At 43.1% G+C, this 19830-nt stretch overlaps 1 long non-coding RNA gene across 2 annotated transcripts in view; it reads right to left on the reverse strand.

Moving 5' to 3' along the window:
- The window catches only part of LOC143816734 (uncharacterized), a 117150-nt gene that overhangs the window by 95303 nt on the left and 2017 nt on the right, over positions 1-19830 (reverse strand). The window contains exon 2 of one of the 2 annotated variants that reach the window (XR_013223987.1): positions 5665-5796. This is a non-coding gene — a long non-coding RNA (uncharacterized LOC143816734). Of the gene's footprint in view, positions 1-5660; positions 5797-19830 lie in introns of both variants that reach the window. The other variant, XR_013223986.1, reaches the window with a different exon arrangement.

The raw sequence follows: 19830 nt of genomic DNA on the forward strand, positions 1-19830 counted from the left end.
TGAAACCGGGATGCTATCTTCGGGAGGTATGCTGGGTCTATTTTGAGAACAACTCTATCCTCCAAGAACTGTGTGTAAGGAGGGTTAGCAGATAGAGCCTGTATGTCGCTAACTCTACGTGCAGACGTGAGGGCGACGAGCAGGGATGTTTTGAGGGATAGGAATTTCAATGGGATATCTCCTAAGGGCTCGAAGGGAGGTTTAGTCAGGGCTTTAAGGACCAAATTTAAATCCCATTGAGGGGTAACTTTTAATGGAAGTGGTCTCGATCTACCTGCTGCCCTGATGAACCTGGAAACCCACCGATTCATAAAGTGATGTTTTAAGGGACAGGTTCCCAGAGAAGCCTCTGACAGGGGTTCAAAAGGAGGTTTGGATACGGATGTAAGATCCAAGTTTAAATCACAAGGAGGAGTAAACAGAGAGGGGATGGGTCTAGACCTGGCCAACGCTTTGATGAACCTGGATATCCATCGATTCCCAGCCGGGTCGTAATTGTACAGGGCCCTTAAAGCCAAGACTTGAACTTTTAAAGTATTTGTGGCTAGCCCCTGTTCCAACACCTTGTGCAGAAACTCTAAGACAGCTGTTATTGGAAACTCCCTCTTCTAACTTGGAACCTGAAAAGAAGTTCCTCCAGGTTTCCCCCCATGCAGTTTGGTGGTTCCTATATGGTCTTCTCCACTCCTGGAAACATTCACAATCAATATTATGTTTAATATTCTGAGGAGTTGCACTAGTGAAGTCTGGGTGACCAGACTTTTGACCATTGCCACATATTAGGGCTCAGAGTACCAGCCCCCGACCACCTGCACCATATTTCCACGAGGAGGGGACTTGGAGAAGCGACATGTGCCTGTTCAGACTGGATTACCCAGTCATGCACCGCGGCGTCTGTTTGCATCATAGGGGCGCGCGCTCACCCTGCGCACTAGCCACCGGTCCTGGACTGCGGGAAGATCAAACCAATAACAGTTAGTACATGGATAATGGCAGAGCATTAGGATGTACACCATTACTAATCCAGGAGATCACGTCTATTCCGAATCCTTAGATGTCTAAACCCCAAGCAAGGGTTGGATATTATTGAAACTAAGGAATACAGGTCCTTCTCAAAAAATTAGCATATAGTGTTAAATTTCATTATTTACCATAATGTAATGATTACAATTAAACTTTCATATATTATAGATTCATTATCCACCAACTGAAATTTGTCAGGTCTTTTATTGTTTTAATACTGATGATTTTGGCATACAACTCCTGATAACCCAAAAAACCTGTCTCAATAAATTAGCATATTTCACCCGACCAATCAAATAAAAGTGTTTTTTTAAAACCAAAAAAAAAAACCATCAAATAATAATGTTCAGTTATGCACTCAATACTTGGTCGGGAATCCTTTGGCAGAAATGACTGCTTCAATGCGGCGTGGCATGGAGGCAATCAGCCTGTGACACTGCTGAGATGTTATGGAGGCCCAGGATGCTTCAATAGCGGCCTTAAGCTCATCCAGAGTGTTGGGTCTTGCGTCTCTCAACTTTCTCTTCACAATATCCCACAGATTCTCTATGGGGTTCAGGTCAAGAGAGTTGGCAGGCCAATTGAGCACAGTAATACCATGGTCAGTAAACCATTTACCAGTGGTTTTGGCACTGTGAGCAGGTGCCAGGTCGTGCTGAAAAATGAAATCTTCATCTCCATAAAGCATTTCAGCCGAGGGAAGCATGAAGTGCTCCAAAATCTCCTGATAGCTAGCTGCATTGACCCTGCCCTTGATGAAACACAGTGGACCAACACCAGCAGCTGACATGGCACCTCACACCATCACTGACTGTGGGTACTTGACACTGGACTTCAGGCATTTTGGCATTTCCTTCTCCCCAGTCTTCCTCCAGACTCTGGCACCTTGATTTCCGAATGACATGCAAAATTTGCTTTCATCAGAAAAAAGTACTTGGGACCACTTAGCAACAGTCCAGTGCTGCTTCTCTGTAGCCCAGGTCAGGCGCTTCTGCCGCTGTTTATGGTTCAAAAGTGGCTTTACCTGGGGAATGCGGCACCTGTAGCCCATTTCCTGCACACGCCTGTGCACGGTGGCTCTGGATGTTTTCACACCAGACTCAGTCCACTGCTTCCTCAGGTTCCCCAAGGTCTGGAATCGGTCCTTCTCCACAATCTTCCTCAGGGTCCGGTCACCTCTTCTCGTTGTACAGCGTTTTCTGCCACATTGTTTCCTTCCAACAGACTTACCATTGAGGTGCCTTGATACAGCACTCTGGGAACAGCCTATTTGTTGAGAAATTTCTTTCTGGGTCTTACCCTCTTGCTTGAGGGTGTCAATGATGGCCTTCTTGACATCTGTCAGGTCGCTAGTCTTACCCATGATGGGGGTTTTGAGTAATGAACCAGGCAGGGATTTTTTAAAAGCCTCAGGTATCTTTTGCATGTGTTTAGAGTTAATTAGTTGATTCAGAAGATTAGGGTAATAGGTCATTTAGAGAACCTTTTCTTGATATGCTAATTTATTGAGACAGGTTTTTTGGGTTATCAGGAGTTGTATGCCAAAATCATCAGTATTAAAACAATAAAAGACCTGACAAATTTCAGTTGGTGGATAATGAATCTATAATATATGAAAGTTTAATTGTAATCATTACATTATGGTAAATAATGAAATTTAACACTATATGCTAATTTTTTGAGAAGGACCTGTATACAATCCGGCAGGTAATATTTCCTGACATTACCAGAGTTGGCCTTCTCAATAGAAGCGCTGAAAGAGAAACGTGGATCATCACTCCTATTTTACTGATATTACACACATATACATATCCTAAAAGGCAAGCTTGTCAGTGTTATTTATACACCCAGACAGCCATGGAGGGAGTAGCCATACTCTATGGCTAGAGAAAAGCAGGTTTCTTCCCACCAGAGAGGTGCTGATTCGCCACAAGGTACCAAAGGTCCCTGGTAACCATAATACAATAGACTTATGGGACGAAAATCTGTCTACTGGATGTTAATCAAGGAAACTAGCCTGATTGTCGTATGTGGAATTGGGAAGGATTCTTTCCTTCCACCTCTTGGTATTTTCTGCTCCCCGGACAGTAGTATGTCCTTTTATAGGTTGAGAAAACTGTTCCAAACGGAAGAACTGCAAATTTACTAAGCCAATTCAAGCATAGCTGTTTGATTGGGTAAGCCCTGTTGTAAAGAATGAAGCAACAGAAGTTGGAACTGGGTACAAAACCACTAGGACTCTATAAGCCAGAGTTGGGGCCCAAGACAAAAATGTGAAGTGGTAGGCCAACGATACGATGTGCAGCCACGCAGCACGGCATAAGTCAGAAGGTCTAACCCAGAGGCAAAAAAGGAACCAAGCCCGAAGTACTATGAAGCACAGAGGCACTATGATACTAATGATACCCCCTGAGGCACAGGGGCACTGAAGCTATATGATGCAATAAGATGCCTGTAAGCACACATTTTGATGCATACAGGCGCTATGAAGCCCTGAGTAAATATGAAGCAAAAAAAGCACAATGAAGCACCATGATGCAACACGATGCAACACGATGCAACACAAAGCATAAAGGCAACATGAAACACCACGATGCAACATGACGCAACACGATGCACAGAGGGACCGTGAAGCACCATGACGCAACACGACGCACAGAGGCACCACGACGCCATATAATGCAGAGGCACCATGATGCAATATGAAACACTATAATACAACATGATGCACAGAGGCACCATGATGCAATATGATACAAAGAGGCACTCAATATGATGCATGGAGGCACTATGATGCAACATGATGCACAGAGGCACACAATATGATGCATAAAGGCACAATGATGCAATATGAAGCACCGAGGCACTCAGTATGATGCACCATGATGCAACAAGACGCACAGAGGTACTCTGTATGATGCATAGAGGCACAATGATGCAACATGAAGCACCGAGGCACTCAGTATGATGCATAGATGCACCACGATGCAACATATTTCACTCAATATAATGCATAAAAGTATTATGATGCAATATTATGTACAGCGGACACAATATAATGCATAGAGGCACTATGATGCAATATGATACATAGTGGCATGCAATATAATGCATAGAAGCACTATGATGCCATATGATACACAGAGACAATATAATGCATAGAAGCACTATGATGCCATATGATACATATGACACGCAATATAATGCAGAGGCACTATGACGCAATATGATGCACAGAGGCACTCAGTATGATGCATAGAGGCACTATGATGCAGCTTTACATGAACACCCGAGCCTTACACTATGGCTGGTCCAAATAACTAAAGCAATTGTTACATCCACCTCTCGTGTCTCCCCTTTTCCTCATAGTTTGTAAGCTTGTGAGCAGGGCCCTCATTCCTCCTGGTATCTGTTTTGAACTGTGATTTCTGTTATGCTGTAATGTCTATTGTCTGTACAAGTCCCTTCTATAAGTTGTAAAGCGCTGCGGAATATGTTGGCGCTATATAAATAAAAATTATTATTATATGACACACAGAGACTCTCAGTATGATGCAGAGGCACTATGATGCAATATGACACACAGGGGCACTCAGTATGATGCATAGAGGCACTATGATGCAATATGACACACAGAGGCACTTAGTATGATGCATAGAGGCACCATGATGCAATATGACACAGAGGCACTCAGTATGATGCATAGAGGCACTATGATGCAACATGTTGCACACAATATAATGCATAGAAGTATTATGATGCAACATGATGTACAGCTGCACACAATATAATGCATAGAGGCACTATGATGCAATATGATACACAGACACGCAATATAAGGGAGTCCAATTAAGACGTTTGCTATGTGACCCCTTGATTTCTATTCACACTCCTGTTTTAACCTATGGCCAGGATCACACATATGCGTGATACGGCCGAGTCTCACAAGTGAAATCCCTCCTCTGGCGCCGCACTCCGGAGCGGAGCGTGCAGCCGCACAGCAACACATGGAGCTGCACGCTCCGCTCCCAAGTGCCGGCGCCAGAGGAGGGATTTCACCTGCGAGACTCTGCCGTATCACGCGTATGTGTGATCCCGGCCTATCCCATATAAAGCTGAGTTATGTGTTTTTTTTGTGTGGGATAACCTCTTTTAGGAAAAAAAAAAAAGACTTAGGCTACGTTCACATTTGCGTTGTGCGCCGCAGCGTCGGCGACGCAACGCACAACGCACACAAAAACGCAGCAAAACGCATGCTAAAACGCTGCGTTTTGCGACGCATGCGTCCTTTTTGGCCGAAAGTTGGACGCAAAAAAAATGCAACTTGTTGCGTTCTCTGCGCCCAACGCTTGCGGCCATGCGTCGCAAAACGCAGCACAACGCATGTCCATGCGCCCCCATGTTAAATATAGGGGCGCATGACGCATGCGGCGACCGACTCTGCGGCGCCGAACGCTAATGTGAACGTAGACTTACTTTGTAGGAAAATGCTAGTGTACTTGGAGGGTGTGTATGGTGATCATACAATGTCGAAGGTCAGAGTGGAAACCAGGAACAGCTAGTATTACGCAACATTTTTGATAGTTACAAAACTACGATGTATTGTGAATACAATTAGGTCTCTTGGCTTTTTTTACCTACTTCCTTGAGAGAAAGTAACTTTTTCATCATGTAACATTTCTACATTCCAGAAGTTCAGCCAGTTCCAACTGCCGGTGTTTATGTAGTAGCAGTGAAAGCCGCACTTCACATCAGGGGCCCAGCCAGCAGGATCTAAACAGAGGTGAGAATGAATGCTGTGAATACCAGGGCTGTTCCTTCATACCAGCAGCTGAAGGTGCACATCTCAAGATGACCGAAAAGTACTTTCAATTCTACAGACATAGATCACATTACTGTGCTACGTTAAGAGGAAAGTTTAAGATGCGTGCCATTATTAGCAGACAAAATAAGTCGTTATACCTCTTCTAATTTATCATCAATCATCGTCATGGGAAGGAATTTTGTATACAGTACTGAGCTCCTGCGGGCAGGAAAGCAGACACATCAGTTCTTAAATCATGACTCTCCCATCATCTAATACCAACAACTTGAATGTCACAGGTTTCTCCTCTCCTTAATGGGCCTTACCACCTCATTTCTCAAGCCCACACAGCCACTGTGGCAGATATTTAGTAATCCTGCTTATACAGCGTTTTACATACATTGTCATCACTCACTGTACCCAGTGGGCCTCCCAATCTAAATGAATGTAAAGGGAATTTATTACCTATTTTTCTTCCTTTTACTAAAACTAAATAGACCGTAAGAAACAATAGGCAGAAATGTTCATCGATGTCAACAGGGGAGTATTCTAGGCATGTAGGTCTGCGACCAATGCAGCGGTCATTGTGCAGGTAAGGTGAAGAAGTGAGCTGCAGCCATTCCCTATCATGAATCATGCGATTCAGTGGTATCCATCTAGTTTTCTCACTAAGTAACTGAAGTATGATTGTGCATTTTTGTGAGACACACTTCCACGCAGTGTTAAAGGGTTGTTCAGACGGTGTACAAGTCTGTTGGAAAGGAGTACAACAGGAGCATATAGGTAATTAAAAAATCATAGTACCTTATTAAGTTAATTTTAACAAGCTTAAAGTGCGTACAGTATACAGAAACCAATATTAGATAAAGTGCATAAGGATGATTAAAAAGAAGTGGGTATCCCCCAGTGTGAGATGTCCATGAAGCCAGCATGCATGATTGCGGAAGGGAAGTGCTGCCAAAAGTCCATATACCAGATTAGCTAGTTAGCAAAAAGTACCTCACAGCACAAAATTAACAAATGTAAAGAGCAGCGCTTACCAATGCGGGACACCAGGACAGGAGACACCGGGTGGGATCCATCGGGTGGGGGTTTGAGCTGGTGGATCATTGGTGTACAAGTCTGCAGTCACTCTATGACTTCAGTCCTCACATTGTGCACAATGCACTTGTAGATTGTGAGCCCTCGCGGGCAGGGTCCTCTCTCCTCCTGTACCAGTTATGACTTGTATTGTTCAAGATTGTTGTACCTGTTTTTATTATGTATACCCCTCCTCACATGTAAAGCGCCATGGAATAAATGGCGCTATAATAATAAATAATAATAATGCGTGCTGAGGATTCTCCAGTGTCGGGCATTCATGTCATTGCAAGTAAACAGTTTGCATTTTTTCGCCACATTCCAATTAGGGATGTCTGGCCTTGCTCAATTAATTTGTGTTGAGCGAGGCTGTATACATCTAGTTGGCACATGACTGCATGTATTAAAATTTGCCAGTTAACCCCTTGATCACATGCGCCATACATGTCGGGTCCCCGACCCCTTTGATGTGGCTCCGGCGCTGAGCCCACATCTTTTTAGGCACATGTCAGCTGATTTTGTTTATCCCTGTCCTGCGGATTACTCCTGAAGGTGGAGAGGTTGAGTTTTCATGCCTAGCTATGCTCCTATATTAACCCTTGTCTGTACCCTCCCCCAACCAGGGAGGTGAGAAGCCGAAATGTTTAGGATAACACTAACCAGACAAACAAGGGAAGACTGACAGGGATAAAAGAAAATAACAGTCACACAAAATACACTCAAAACAACAGAGTGGAATACAGGGGAGTTAAAGAAAGGAGAAACGAAACAGTTTGAGAAAATGAGGATAAGCACACAAACAAAACTCCAAGCTACAGTCTCCTGAACAAATCACCCACCACAAAATACACCTCCAACTCCAAACCCAGTAGTAAGAACTAACACTGGCAATTTCTGAGTGCCAGAGGCAAGCATATGTATATAGCAGAAGGGAGTAGCCAACACTGAACAGCTGAGACAATCAGGTAGGAAAGATCCAACTGATTAAGATTAAGCCTTGCACTGCCAGCTATGAAAAAAACTGTTTGTTTAATAAGATGGTGAAGTACTTCTAACAAGTGCAGGAGTTTGTGAAACAGGATGCCGCAATCTTCTGGCCGCTCTCTGTCGCGGTATCCCTGTGACACCACCAATTTGCAATGTGTAATCCGCTATGTCTGTATTTAGCCTGAAGCAAGTCATTTCATGAAGTTGGATGGGGAAATGTCATTACATTCTCTCGAAAGGGCAGTAACTTCAAGATTTTTTAAATAACTAACAGGTGTACTTATGTGCATTCTTCTAGGTTTCCTTTAGAGTAGGTGCACATTGAGTTTGCACCAATTGTCAGTCACATGCGATCAGGAAATATGTACACAATAGTGGCTAAAGTCAGGATGGGTGCCTAGACATCCATCCACATATCATAGTCTGCTGCACTTTCCTATATAGATAAATATGTAGTATGCAGGCACATACCTGCCAGAGGCTGAAAGAACACGTTTGGCCTCCATCCTGTGAATGGGGGCCTATGGCCACGTTACTGTATACATTGATAAACGATACAGACGTATACCGTAGCTAACTGTATAGGCATCTATATTTAACTCCATCACGACATATGATGCAAACATACGTCACATGTCGTGTCCCTGCCTTTGATGCGGGCCCTTCGTGAATAATGCTGATCCTGCAGTCAGTCAGTGCGGAGGGCGCAGGTACAGCCGCCGCTCTTTATACGCAGAGCAGTGACTCAAACCCGAATGCCAATGGGAGGAATAAAAGTTCATTTTCTCCCTGCAGGGAGGCTCTAACAGTGTAAGGCGGTGTGCCCACTTTGCATTTTTTATGCGTTTCTGCCATGTTTTTTGCCGCAGCGGAAACGCATAAAAACGCATAAAAACGCTTAAAAATCACATTCCCATGCAATCTTAAGGGATTCCGCAGTTGCTGTGCCCATGCTGAGGATTTTCCCTATTCAGAATCGGATAACGGCAAAATCCGCAGCATGTTCATTATTTCTGCGGAGCGCGGTGATTCCGCCTATGCCTCCATAGGATTGCATTGAAATGCTCACTTTACGCATGTGGCTATGCCCACCAATGCGTGAAGTGAGCGCTTCATGTGCGGATGGTACCCAGGGTCTGGAGGAGAGGAGACTCTCCTCCAGGGCCTTGGGAACCATATTTCTTTAAAAAGAAAAGGATTCAAATAAAAAATAGGGATATACTTACCTTCTGATGGCCCCCGAAGTCCCCCGCCTCTCAGCGGTGCACGTGGCGGCTTCAGTTCCTAGGGATGCATTGCGCGAATCACCTGGGATGACGTTGCGGTCACGCAACCTTGACGTCACAAAGGTCCTTCGCGCAAAGCATCCCTGGGAACGGAACGTACCGGGAGTGCCGCTGAGATCGGGGGCTGTCGGAAGGGGAGAATAACCTATTTTTTTAAATTATTTTTAACATTCTATCTTTTACTATTGATGCTGCATAGGCAGCATCAATAGTAAAAAGTTGGTCACACTTGTCAAGCACTATGCTGGACAAGTGTGACCAACCTGTCAAACACTTTTGCAAGCTATGGTTCAAATCACTTGGAAAACGCAAGCATTCTGCAAGCTAAAAATGCTTGCAAAACGCTTGAGTTTTGCAGGAAAACACATGCAAATTCCGCATGCGTTTTACCGGCGGCAGAGAGTTGCGGAAATGCTGTGGACATTTCCTCAGCATTTCTGCAACGTGGGCACATTGCCTTAAGGGGGAAAAAAAGCTTTTAAAAAAAAAGCATAAACGTGCTAATCACCCCTTTTTTCACATTAAAAATCAAACAATTAAAACAAAATATATACTTGGTATCGCCGCATTCAGATATGTCTGGTTTATCAAAATATAAAATTTATTAGATAAGCGTAATGAGAAAAAAAATGTGTATACACATACTTACCTGGGGAATCATATTGCTAAGTTAGTTTCACCATATGTTGAAAATGATAAATAAAAAGATACACAAAAAAGATTGTGGAATTTAACTTTTTTTTTTTGCAATTTTCACACTTGCAATTTTTTTTCCCGTTTTCCACTACACTAAAAAGTTTCCATCCATGTAATGGATGGCACATTTACTAGGAGTACTGCCAATATACAGTGTGGACAGCATAGCATGTCCATATTCTATAAGGGTATGCGCCCATGATCAGGAACTGCTGCGGGTTAGACGCTGCATATTTGTCCAGATGTGACAGCATAGTGGATGGGATTTCTAGAAATCCCATGTCCTCTATGCATGCATGTGCACCTGCAGAGACTGACATGTGGCGCATCTTTCAAGACCACAGCATGTCAGTTTCTCTTGCGGGGATGGCCTAAGATGGGGCATAATCATTGCAAAATATGGCAAGGCTGCAGAAATGTGGCAGGTTGTATGTGGAAGCTTTTGCAAATGAAAAGGTGAAAGCCATAAAATATTCTATCAATGATGAGGAGATTGATAGAGACATGTGACTGTTTAATTAGTGTTGATAGATCTGTTCCATAGTACACGCTGATGCACAGATAGAAATCAGCTATAATGGCTAAAAGGCAGACTCCACAACATTTAGAACATGAAATGAGCGCATTCTTACAAGGGTCACAGCTGTCTGACAAGCACAGACACAGAGCTCGAAGACAGACACAGAGCTCGAAGACACAACTGAATCAATATCTAAAACAATCAATGAAAAGAAGCAGCAAATGAGCCAGTAACATGATCAGTGAAATAGACAGCGTCCTGCAGCAACGTGCTGAATGGCCTCTTTCATCATGTATACAAACTGCCATTTGCGTTTCATACAGATATGGATTGAAAAACACTTAACCCATTTTTTGTAAGCAGGACAACCCCTTCTTGATCTAAATGTTTGGCCTCGATAAAATTAAAAAAACTGTTACTTCCCTCCCATGCCAGCACCGATTCTGGGGCTCTTGTGCGGTTCTTATGACAGTAAGCCCTCTATATAACAGAATGAGCCCACACACAACACTCTGTATACAGTATGAGCCCATATACAGCCCCCCTATATACAGTATGGGCCCACACACATCTCCAAATGGTATGATCCCACACACAGCCCCTTATATACTGTACGAGCCCACACACAGCCCCCATACATCGGCTTCTAAACGTTTGGACACCCCTGGTCAAAATGACTGTTATTGTGAACAGTTAAGCCAATTGGAGATTAAATGAGCTCTAAAATGTCTAAAGTTAAAAATGACTTTTCTTTTGAATTTTAAGCAAAAAAAAAAAGGAAAATATTTTCATCTTTTACATATTAAAAATTACAAAAAGGAAAAAGTTGCAAAAAATATGCAAAAGTTTTGTCACCCTGCATGGTTAGTACCTAGTAGCACTCCCTTTTGAAAGTATAACAGCTTGTAAAATCTTTTTGTAGACAGTCAAAAGTTTTTCAATTCTTGTTTGAGGGATTTCCATCATTCTTCCTTGTAACATTTTTCAAGTTCTGCGAGATTCCTGGGTCGTCTTGCATGTACTGTTTTTTGAGGTCTAGCCACAGATTTTCAATGATGATCAGAGCAGAATGGACTGTGAGAACCACTGAAAAACCTTCAGCTTGCTCATTTCAGGTCTATTGTGGATTTTGACGTGTTTAGGATCATTATCCACTTGTAGAACTTCAGCTTTTTTACAGATGTTTGATCATTGAGGCCAAAGAGTTCTATTTTAACCTCATCGGTCCACAAGACTTGTTTCCAAAATGCATCAGGCTTGTTTCAAGGTTTTTTTTGCCTACTTCTAATGCTGAATTTTATGGTGAGGATGCTGATGACTCTTCCATGAAGGCCATATTTGTGAAGTTGTCTCTGAACATTAGAACAATGTACCACAACTCCAGAGCCTGCTAAATCTTTCTGAAGGTCTTATAGCTTTCTCCTGTTTGGTGGGTCTCCACGATTTTCAGAGTGCTACGCAGCTGCTTAGAAGAACCCATAGATGCTATTTTTTGGCACAAGATTAGAAGAGGCAGGGTTTTTATGAAGCTGGGAAATTGCATCACTTGGCCTTTCCTAACGATGATAGTGAACAAGCCATAACCCTAACAAGCTAATTAAAGGGAACCTGTCAGGTCCCCAGAACCACCAGCACTTGTGTCTGCATATGTAAATGCCCTAACAGTCCTTTTATTACATTACACACAAATAGATCTTTAGAAAAGTATTTCTAAAGTCCCTTAATGATACTGACCAATCAATGAGGTGTTAGTGTCCCCCGACTAATATCAAAAGACGGACCACCACATCCAAACATAAATTAGGTCTGAACAGGTGCTTACCTAGAGTCGCCAACTCATATACAGTCAAACAAATAAAGCAGCACTCAGTAGCGCTATAGCATGTAAACATGAAATATGAAAATTGAATTGCATTACTGCTCTAGAGATATGAAAAATTGAGAGTGCTTAGCGCATAAATTGGATATTTGAATGTACAGTGCCTTGCGAAAGTATTCGGCCCGCTTGAACTTTTCAATCTTTTCCCACATATCATCCTTCAAACATAAAGACACCAAATGTAAATTTTTGGTGAAGAATCAACAACAAGTGGAACACAATTGTGAAGTTGAACGAAATGCATTGGTTATTTTATATTTTTGTGGAAATTCAAAAACTGTAAAGTGGGGCGTGCAATATTATTCGGCCCCTTTACTTTCAGCGAAGCAAACTAACTCCAGAAGTTGATTGTAGATCTCTGAATGATCCAATGTTGTCCTAAATGCCTAATGATGATAAATATAATCCACCTGTGTGTAATAAAGTCTCTGTATAAATGCACCTTCTCTGTGATAGTCTCAGGGTTCTGTTTGAAGCACAGAGAGCATCATGAAGACCAAGAAACACAACAGGCAGGTCCGTGATACTGTTGTGGAAAAGATTAAAGCTGGATTTGGATACAAAATGATTTCCAACACTTTTAAAATCCCAAGGAGCCCTGTGCAAGCAATCATATTGAAATGGAAGGAGTATCATACCAATGCAAATCTACCAAGACCCGGCCGTCCCTCTAAACTTTCATCTCAAACAAGGAGAAGACTGATCAGAAATGCAGCCAAGAGGCCCATGATCACTCTGGATGAACTGCAGGGATCTACAGCTGAGGTGGGACAGTCTGTCCATAGGGCAACAATCAGTCGTACACTGCACAAATCTGGCCTTTATGGAAGAGCGGCAAGAAGAAATCCATTTCTCAAAGATATCCATAAAAAGTGTTGTTTAAAGTTTGCAGCAAGCCACCTGGGAGACACACCAAACATGTGGAAGAAGGTGCTCTGGTCAGATGAAACCAAAATCAAACTTTTTGGCAACAATGCCAAACAATATGTTTGGCGTAAAGGCAACACAGCTCATCACCCTGAACACACCATCCCCACTGTCAAACGTGGTGGCAGCATCATGGTTTGGGCCTGCTTTTCAGCAGGGACAGGGAAGATGGTTAAAATTGATGGGAAGATGTTCACACTAGGGCTGTTCACACTAGGGCGTCCGACAGACAGTGGTAATTCCACATATGTCCACTACACGCTCAGTGGCGTCGGCTAGATTTTATCCAGCTTGCTCGGGGTTAATCTACCTGGTAATCAGGTTGGAGGCTGGGTCACGCCCACGGCCTTTAAATAGTCGTGCTGGACTTTGGGCGTCTCCGATTATAGCTTTTGCTTTGTGCCTAGTGATTCTGGTCTGGAGTGGTGGTCTTGTTGGAGGAATATCGTATCTGGTGGTGTATTATCCTTTGTCATATTCCTCCTTCCTATATTTGTATTTGTTTTGCCCTGTGCACATTATAGTGTATTCCTGTATGTCTGCGGCGTGGTGCGTTTTTCAGTTTTACCTGTCTGTGCTTTCTGTGGGGATTGGTGTGTGGTCTCTTCACTGGGTGGCGGGTGGTGGTCTCAGCTTAGGGCTGAAACAGGAGACAGGGACAGGCCTGGCGGCCCAGACATGCACACCTTTAGTGTAACTTCTGGGAAAGGGACAGACAGGGTTTCCCTAGCCTAAGGGAAATCGCAGGGGCCCGGGTAACCAGCCTTAGTCTACCCAGTACTCCCGTGACACTGAGCTTGAGCTGTTTGCCAAGGAAGAATGGGCAAAAATTTCAGTCTCTCGATGTACAAAACTGATAGAGACATACCCCAAGTGACTTGTGGCTGTAATCGCAGCAAAAGGTGGCGCAACAAAGTATTAAGTTAACCCCTTCATGACCCAGTCTATTTTGATCTTAATGACCTGGCCATTTTTTGCAATTCTGACCAGTGTCCCTTTATGAGGTAATAACTCAGGAATGCTTCAACGGATCCTAGCGGTCCTGAGACTGTTTTTTCGCGACATATTGGGCTTCATGTTAGTGGTAAATTTAGGTCGATAATCTTTGCGTTTATTTGTGAAAAAAATGGAAATTTGGCTAAAATTTTGAAAATTTCGCAATTTTCAAATTTTGAATTTTTATTCTGTTAAACCAGAGTTATGTGACACAAAATAGTTAATAAATAACATTACCCACATGTCTACTTTACATCAGCAAATTGTTTTTTGCTAGGAAGTTATACGGGTTAAAATTTGACCAGCGATTTCTCATTTTTACAACAAAATGTACAAAACCATTTTTTTTAGGGACCACCTCACATTTGAAGTTAGTTTGAGGGGTCTATATGGCTGAAAATACCCAAAAGTGACACCATTCTAAAAACTGCACCCCTCAAGGTGCTCAAAACCACATGCAAGAAGTTTATTAACCCTTCAGGTGCTTCAGAGCAGCAGAAGCAATATGAAAGGAAAAAATGAACATTTAACTTTTTAGTCACAAAAATGATCTTTTAGCAACAATTTTTCCAAGGGTAAAAGGAGAAACTGGACCCCAAAAGTTATTGTACAATTTGTCCTGAGTACGCCGATACCCCATATGTGGGGGGGAACCACTGTTTGGGCGCACGACAGGTCTCGGAAGGGAAGGAGCGCCACTTGACTTTTTCTATGAAAAATTGGCTCCAATCTTTAGCGGACACCATGCTGCGTTTGGAGAGCCCCTGTGTGCCTAAACATTGGAGCTCCCCCACAAGTGACCCCATTTTGGAAACTAAACCCCACAGGGAATTTATCTGGATGCATAGTGAGCACTTTGAACCCCTAGGTGTTTCACAAATTGATCCGTAAAAATGAAAAAGTACTTTTTTTTCCACAAAAAAATTCTTTTAGCCTCAATTTGTTCATTTCCACATGGGCAACAGGATCAAAAGGATCCTAAAATTTATTGGGCAATTTCTCCTGAGTACACTGATACCTCACATGTGGGGGTAAACCACTGTTTGGGCACACGGCAGGGCTCGGAAAGGAAGGAGCGCCATTTGACTTTTTGAATGAAAAATTAGCTCCAATCGTTAGCGGACACCATGTCGCGTTTGGAGAGCCCCTGTGTGCCTAAACATTGGAGCTCCCCCACAAGTGACCCCATTTTGGAAACTAGACCTCCCAAGGAACTAATCTAGATGTGCGGTGACCACTTTAAACTCCCATGTGCTTCACAGAAGTTTATAACGCAGAGCCGTGAAAATAAAAAATCATTTTTCTTTCTTTCCTTTTTTATTTTCAGAAGGGTAACAGGAGAAATTGGACCCCAAAAGTTGTTGCCCAGTTTGTCCTGACTATGCCGATACCCCATATGTGAGAGTAAAGCACTGTTTGGGCACATGTCGGGGACCGGAAGGGAAGTAGAGACGTTTTGAAATGCAGAGTTTGATGGAATGGTCTGCGGGCGTCACGTTGCGTTTGCAGAGCCCCTGATGTGCATACACTGTGTTCCAAATTATTATGCAAATAATATTTCCTCATATTTTCTCTAAATTACCTATCTGAATTGCAGTCATTGTTATTTTCCAGTCATCTACCATTCTAGTATAATTGCAATGTTTTGGAACAAACTGCCTATGAAAACAGTATATTTTTTTAAAAAAACTAAACACTCAAAATACATGTTCTAAATTATTATGCACAGCAGAGTTTTCAACCTCTTTTTTTTTTATTTTGAACAAAAAAATGGTCAGTTGTGAAGTTATAAGCATTTATCAGCTTATTACAAAATGAAATCAAACAGTTTTCAAGTGAAAACTTTATTCTAGGTGATGTTACATTTGCACATAGGACCCCTTGCTCGAAAGAAGCTTCTGAACTCTCGTCCATTGAATTTGTCAGTTTTTGGAAGGTTTCTGCTTCAATTGTTTTGCATGTGGACAGAATACCCTCCCAGAGCTGTTGCTTAGATGTGAACTGCCTCCCGCCATCATAGACACTCCTTTTGATGATGCTCCAGAGGTTCTCAATGGGGTTGAGGTCAGGGGAAGATGGTGGCCACACCATAAGTTTGTCCTCTTTTATGCCCATAGCAGCAAGAGATGCAGATGTGTTTTTTGCAGCATGAGACGGTGCATTATCATGCATGAAAATGATCTTGCTGCGGAAAGCACGGTTCTTCCTCTTGAACCATGGCAGGAAGTGTTGTTTTAGAAACTCCACATAGATTATGGAGTTCATCTTTACCCCTTCAGGGATCATAAAGGGGCCGACAATCTCTCTCCCCATGATTCCAGCCCAAAACATTACTCCACCTCCTCCTTGTTGGCGCCTTAGCCGTGTTTTCATGGGGTGTCCATCAACCAGCCATCCTCCACTCCATCCATCTGGACCGAGTGTTGCACGGCACTCATCGGTGAACAAAATAGTTTGGAAGTCAGTCTTCATGTATCGTTTGGCCCACTGGAGCCGTCTCTGCTTGTGTGCAGTGGATAGAGGTGGTCGACAGGATGGCTTACGCACAGCTGCAAACCTCTGAAGGACCCTGCATCTTGTTGTTCTGGGGATGTTGGAGGCACCAGCAGCTTCAAAACCTTGTCTGCTGCTATGACAAGGCATTTTTGCAGCTGCTCTTTTAACCTTTTTCAATTGCCTGTTGGAAAGAGTCCTCAATTTTTCCTTATCAGCACGCACACGTGTGTGCTGGGAATCAGCTACATACTTCTTGATTGTGCGATGATCACCATGAAGTGTCTTGGCAATGTTGATTGTAGTCATGCCTTGACCTAAATACTCCACAATTTGTTGCTTCTCAGCAGCCGACAGATCCCTTTTCTTTCCCATTTTGGCAAAAAATGTAGGCTGCTTAATAATGTGGAACAGCCTTCTTAAGTAGTCTTGCCTTTATTTGGACACACCTGCCAAACTAATTTGCACAGGTATCTGCAATTGCTTTCAGTGATATAAAGAGCCCTGACACACATCACCATCAATGAGTTTAAATGACAAACAAAAAAAATTCTAACCTTATCACTCCTTATCTCTTTGTGCATAATAATTTGGAACACAGTGTAAACAGTGAAACCCCCCCACAAGTGACCCCATTTTGGAATCTAGGCCCCCCAAGGAACTTATCTAGATGTGTGGTGAGCACTTTGAACCCCCAAGTGCTTCACAGAATTTTATAAAGCAGATCCGTGAAAGTAAAAAATCATGTTTTTCCCACAAAAATAATTTTTTAGCAACCATTTTTTATTTTCTCAAGGGTAACAGGAGAAATTAAACCCCCAAAGTTGTTGTGCAATTTTTCCTGAATACACTTATGCCACATATGTTTGGGTAAACCACTGTTTGGGCGCACGTCGGGGCACGGAAGGGAGGGAGCCCCATTTGACTTTTTGAATGCAAGATTGGCTGGAATCAATGGTGGCGCCATGTCGCGTTTGGAGACCCCCTGATGTGCCTAAACAGTGAAAACCCCTCAATTCTAACTCCAACACTAACCCCAACACACCCCTAATCACATCCCTAACCCCAACACACCCCTAACCCTAATCCCAACCCTAACCCCAACACACCCCTAACCCTAAACCCAACCCTAACCACAAGCCTAATCTTAACCCTATTTCCAACCCTAACCCTAATTCCAACCCTAACTCAAATTCCAACCCTAACCCTATGTGCCCACGTTGCGGATTCGTGTGAGGATTTTTCCTCGTTTTTGAAAAATCTGCTGGTAAATGGCACTGCGTTTTATCTGCGGATATACCGCGGATTTCCAGTGTTTTTTGTGCGGATTTCAACTGCGGATTCCTATTGAGGAACAGGTGTAAAACGCTGCGGAATCCGCACAAAGAATTGACATGCTGCGGAAAATACAACACAGCGTTTCCAAGCTGTATTTTCAGCACCATGGGCACAGCGGATTTGGTTTTCCATAGGTTTACATGGTACTGTAAACGTGATGGAAAACTGCTATGAATCCGCAGCGGCCAATCCGCACCTTGTGCACATAGCCTATTTCTAACCGTAACCCTAATTGCAACTCTAATTCTAACCCTAATTGCAACCCTAACCCTAATTCTAACCCTAGTTCTAACCCTAACCCTAGTGGAAAAATAAAAGTAAATATATTTTCTTTATTTTATTATTGTCCCTACCTATGGGAGTGATAAAGGGGGGGGGGGTTCATTTACTATTTTTTTTATTTTGATCACTGTGATAAGTTTTATCACAGTGATCAAAATGTACCTGGAATGAATCTGCCGCCGGCAGATTCGGCGGGCACACTGCGCATGCGCCCACCATTTTGGAAGATGGCGGCGCCCACGGAGAAGACGGACGGACACCGGAGCTCGGTAAGTATGGGGGGGTGGGATCGGAGTATTGGTGAAATGTTACGATTGCTCTGATTGGCTGTTGAAAGTGAGTCAATCAGAGCGATCATAGCCACGGGGGGGGGGGGGGGGGGGGCGAAGCCACTCCCCCTGGGCTGAAGTACCACTCCCCCCAGTCCCTGCAGGTCGGGTGAAATTACGGTTAACCCTTTCACCCGACCTGCAGGGACGCAATCATTCTGTGACATGATTATTCTGTGACACAGCATATGCGTCACAGGTCGGAATGGCACCGACTTTCATGACACATACGCTGTGTCACAGGTTGGGAAGGGGTTAAAGGGGCCAAATAATATTGCTCGCCCCACTTTTCAGTTTTTAAATTTCCACAAAAATTTAAAATAACCAATACATTTCTTTCAACTTCAAAAATTTACATTTGGTATCTTTATGTTTGAAGCACGATATGTGGGAAAAGGTTGAAAAGTTCCAGGGGGCCAAATACTTTCGCAAGGCACTGTAAGGCTACTTTCACACTAGCATCGTACACTGCACGTCGCTATGCGTCGTTTTGCAGAAAAAACGCATCCTGCAAAAGTGCTTGCAGGATGCGTTTTTTCTCCATAGACTAGCATTAGCGACGCAGTGCGACGCAATGCCACACATCGCAACCGTCGTGCGATGGTTGCGTCGGACCGTTGGCACAAAAAAATGTTACATGTAACTTTTTTTGTGCGTTGTGTGCAGCAATTCCACCCCCGCCTCCCCGCACCTCACAATGGGGCAGCGGATGCGTGGAAAAACAGCATCCGCTGCCCCCGTTGTGCGGCGCTTCCACAGCTAGCGTCGCATAGCAACGTGCAGTGCACAACGCTAGTGTGAAAGTAGCCTTAAAGCCTTCTGTGTACTGATGGGATTGGAGAGTGCTGCGCTCCTGATGACTGAAAGTGATGACTTTACATGTTTTATTTTTGAAGTATCAAAAAAAATATATTGAAAAATGAAGCATTTGTGACCAATGTTAATCAGTGAGGCGGTGGTTACATATATACACACATGCTGGGTTTTGTGCACAAACAAAAGCACTAGGTAAAAGGGTCCATATACAGGTGCTTCTCACAAAATTAGAATATCATCAAAAAGTGAATTTATTTCAGTTCTTCAATACAAAAAGTGAAACTCATATTATATAGAGTCATTACAGAGTGATCCATTTCAAGTGTTTATTTGATGATTATGGCTTACAGCCAATGAAATTCCAAAAGTCATTA

This window comes from Ranitomeya variabilis, chromosome 3, assembly GCF_051348905.1.
Source record: "Ranitomeya variabilis isolate aRanVar5 chromosome 3, aRanVar5.hap1, whole genome shotgun sequence".
Classification (NCBI taxonomy): domain Eukaryota; kingdom Metazoa; phylum Chordata; class Amphibia; order Anura; family Dendrobatidae; genus Ranitomeya; species Ranitomeya variabilis.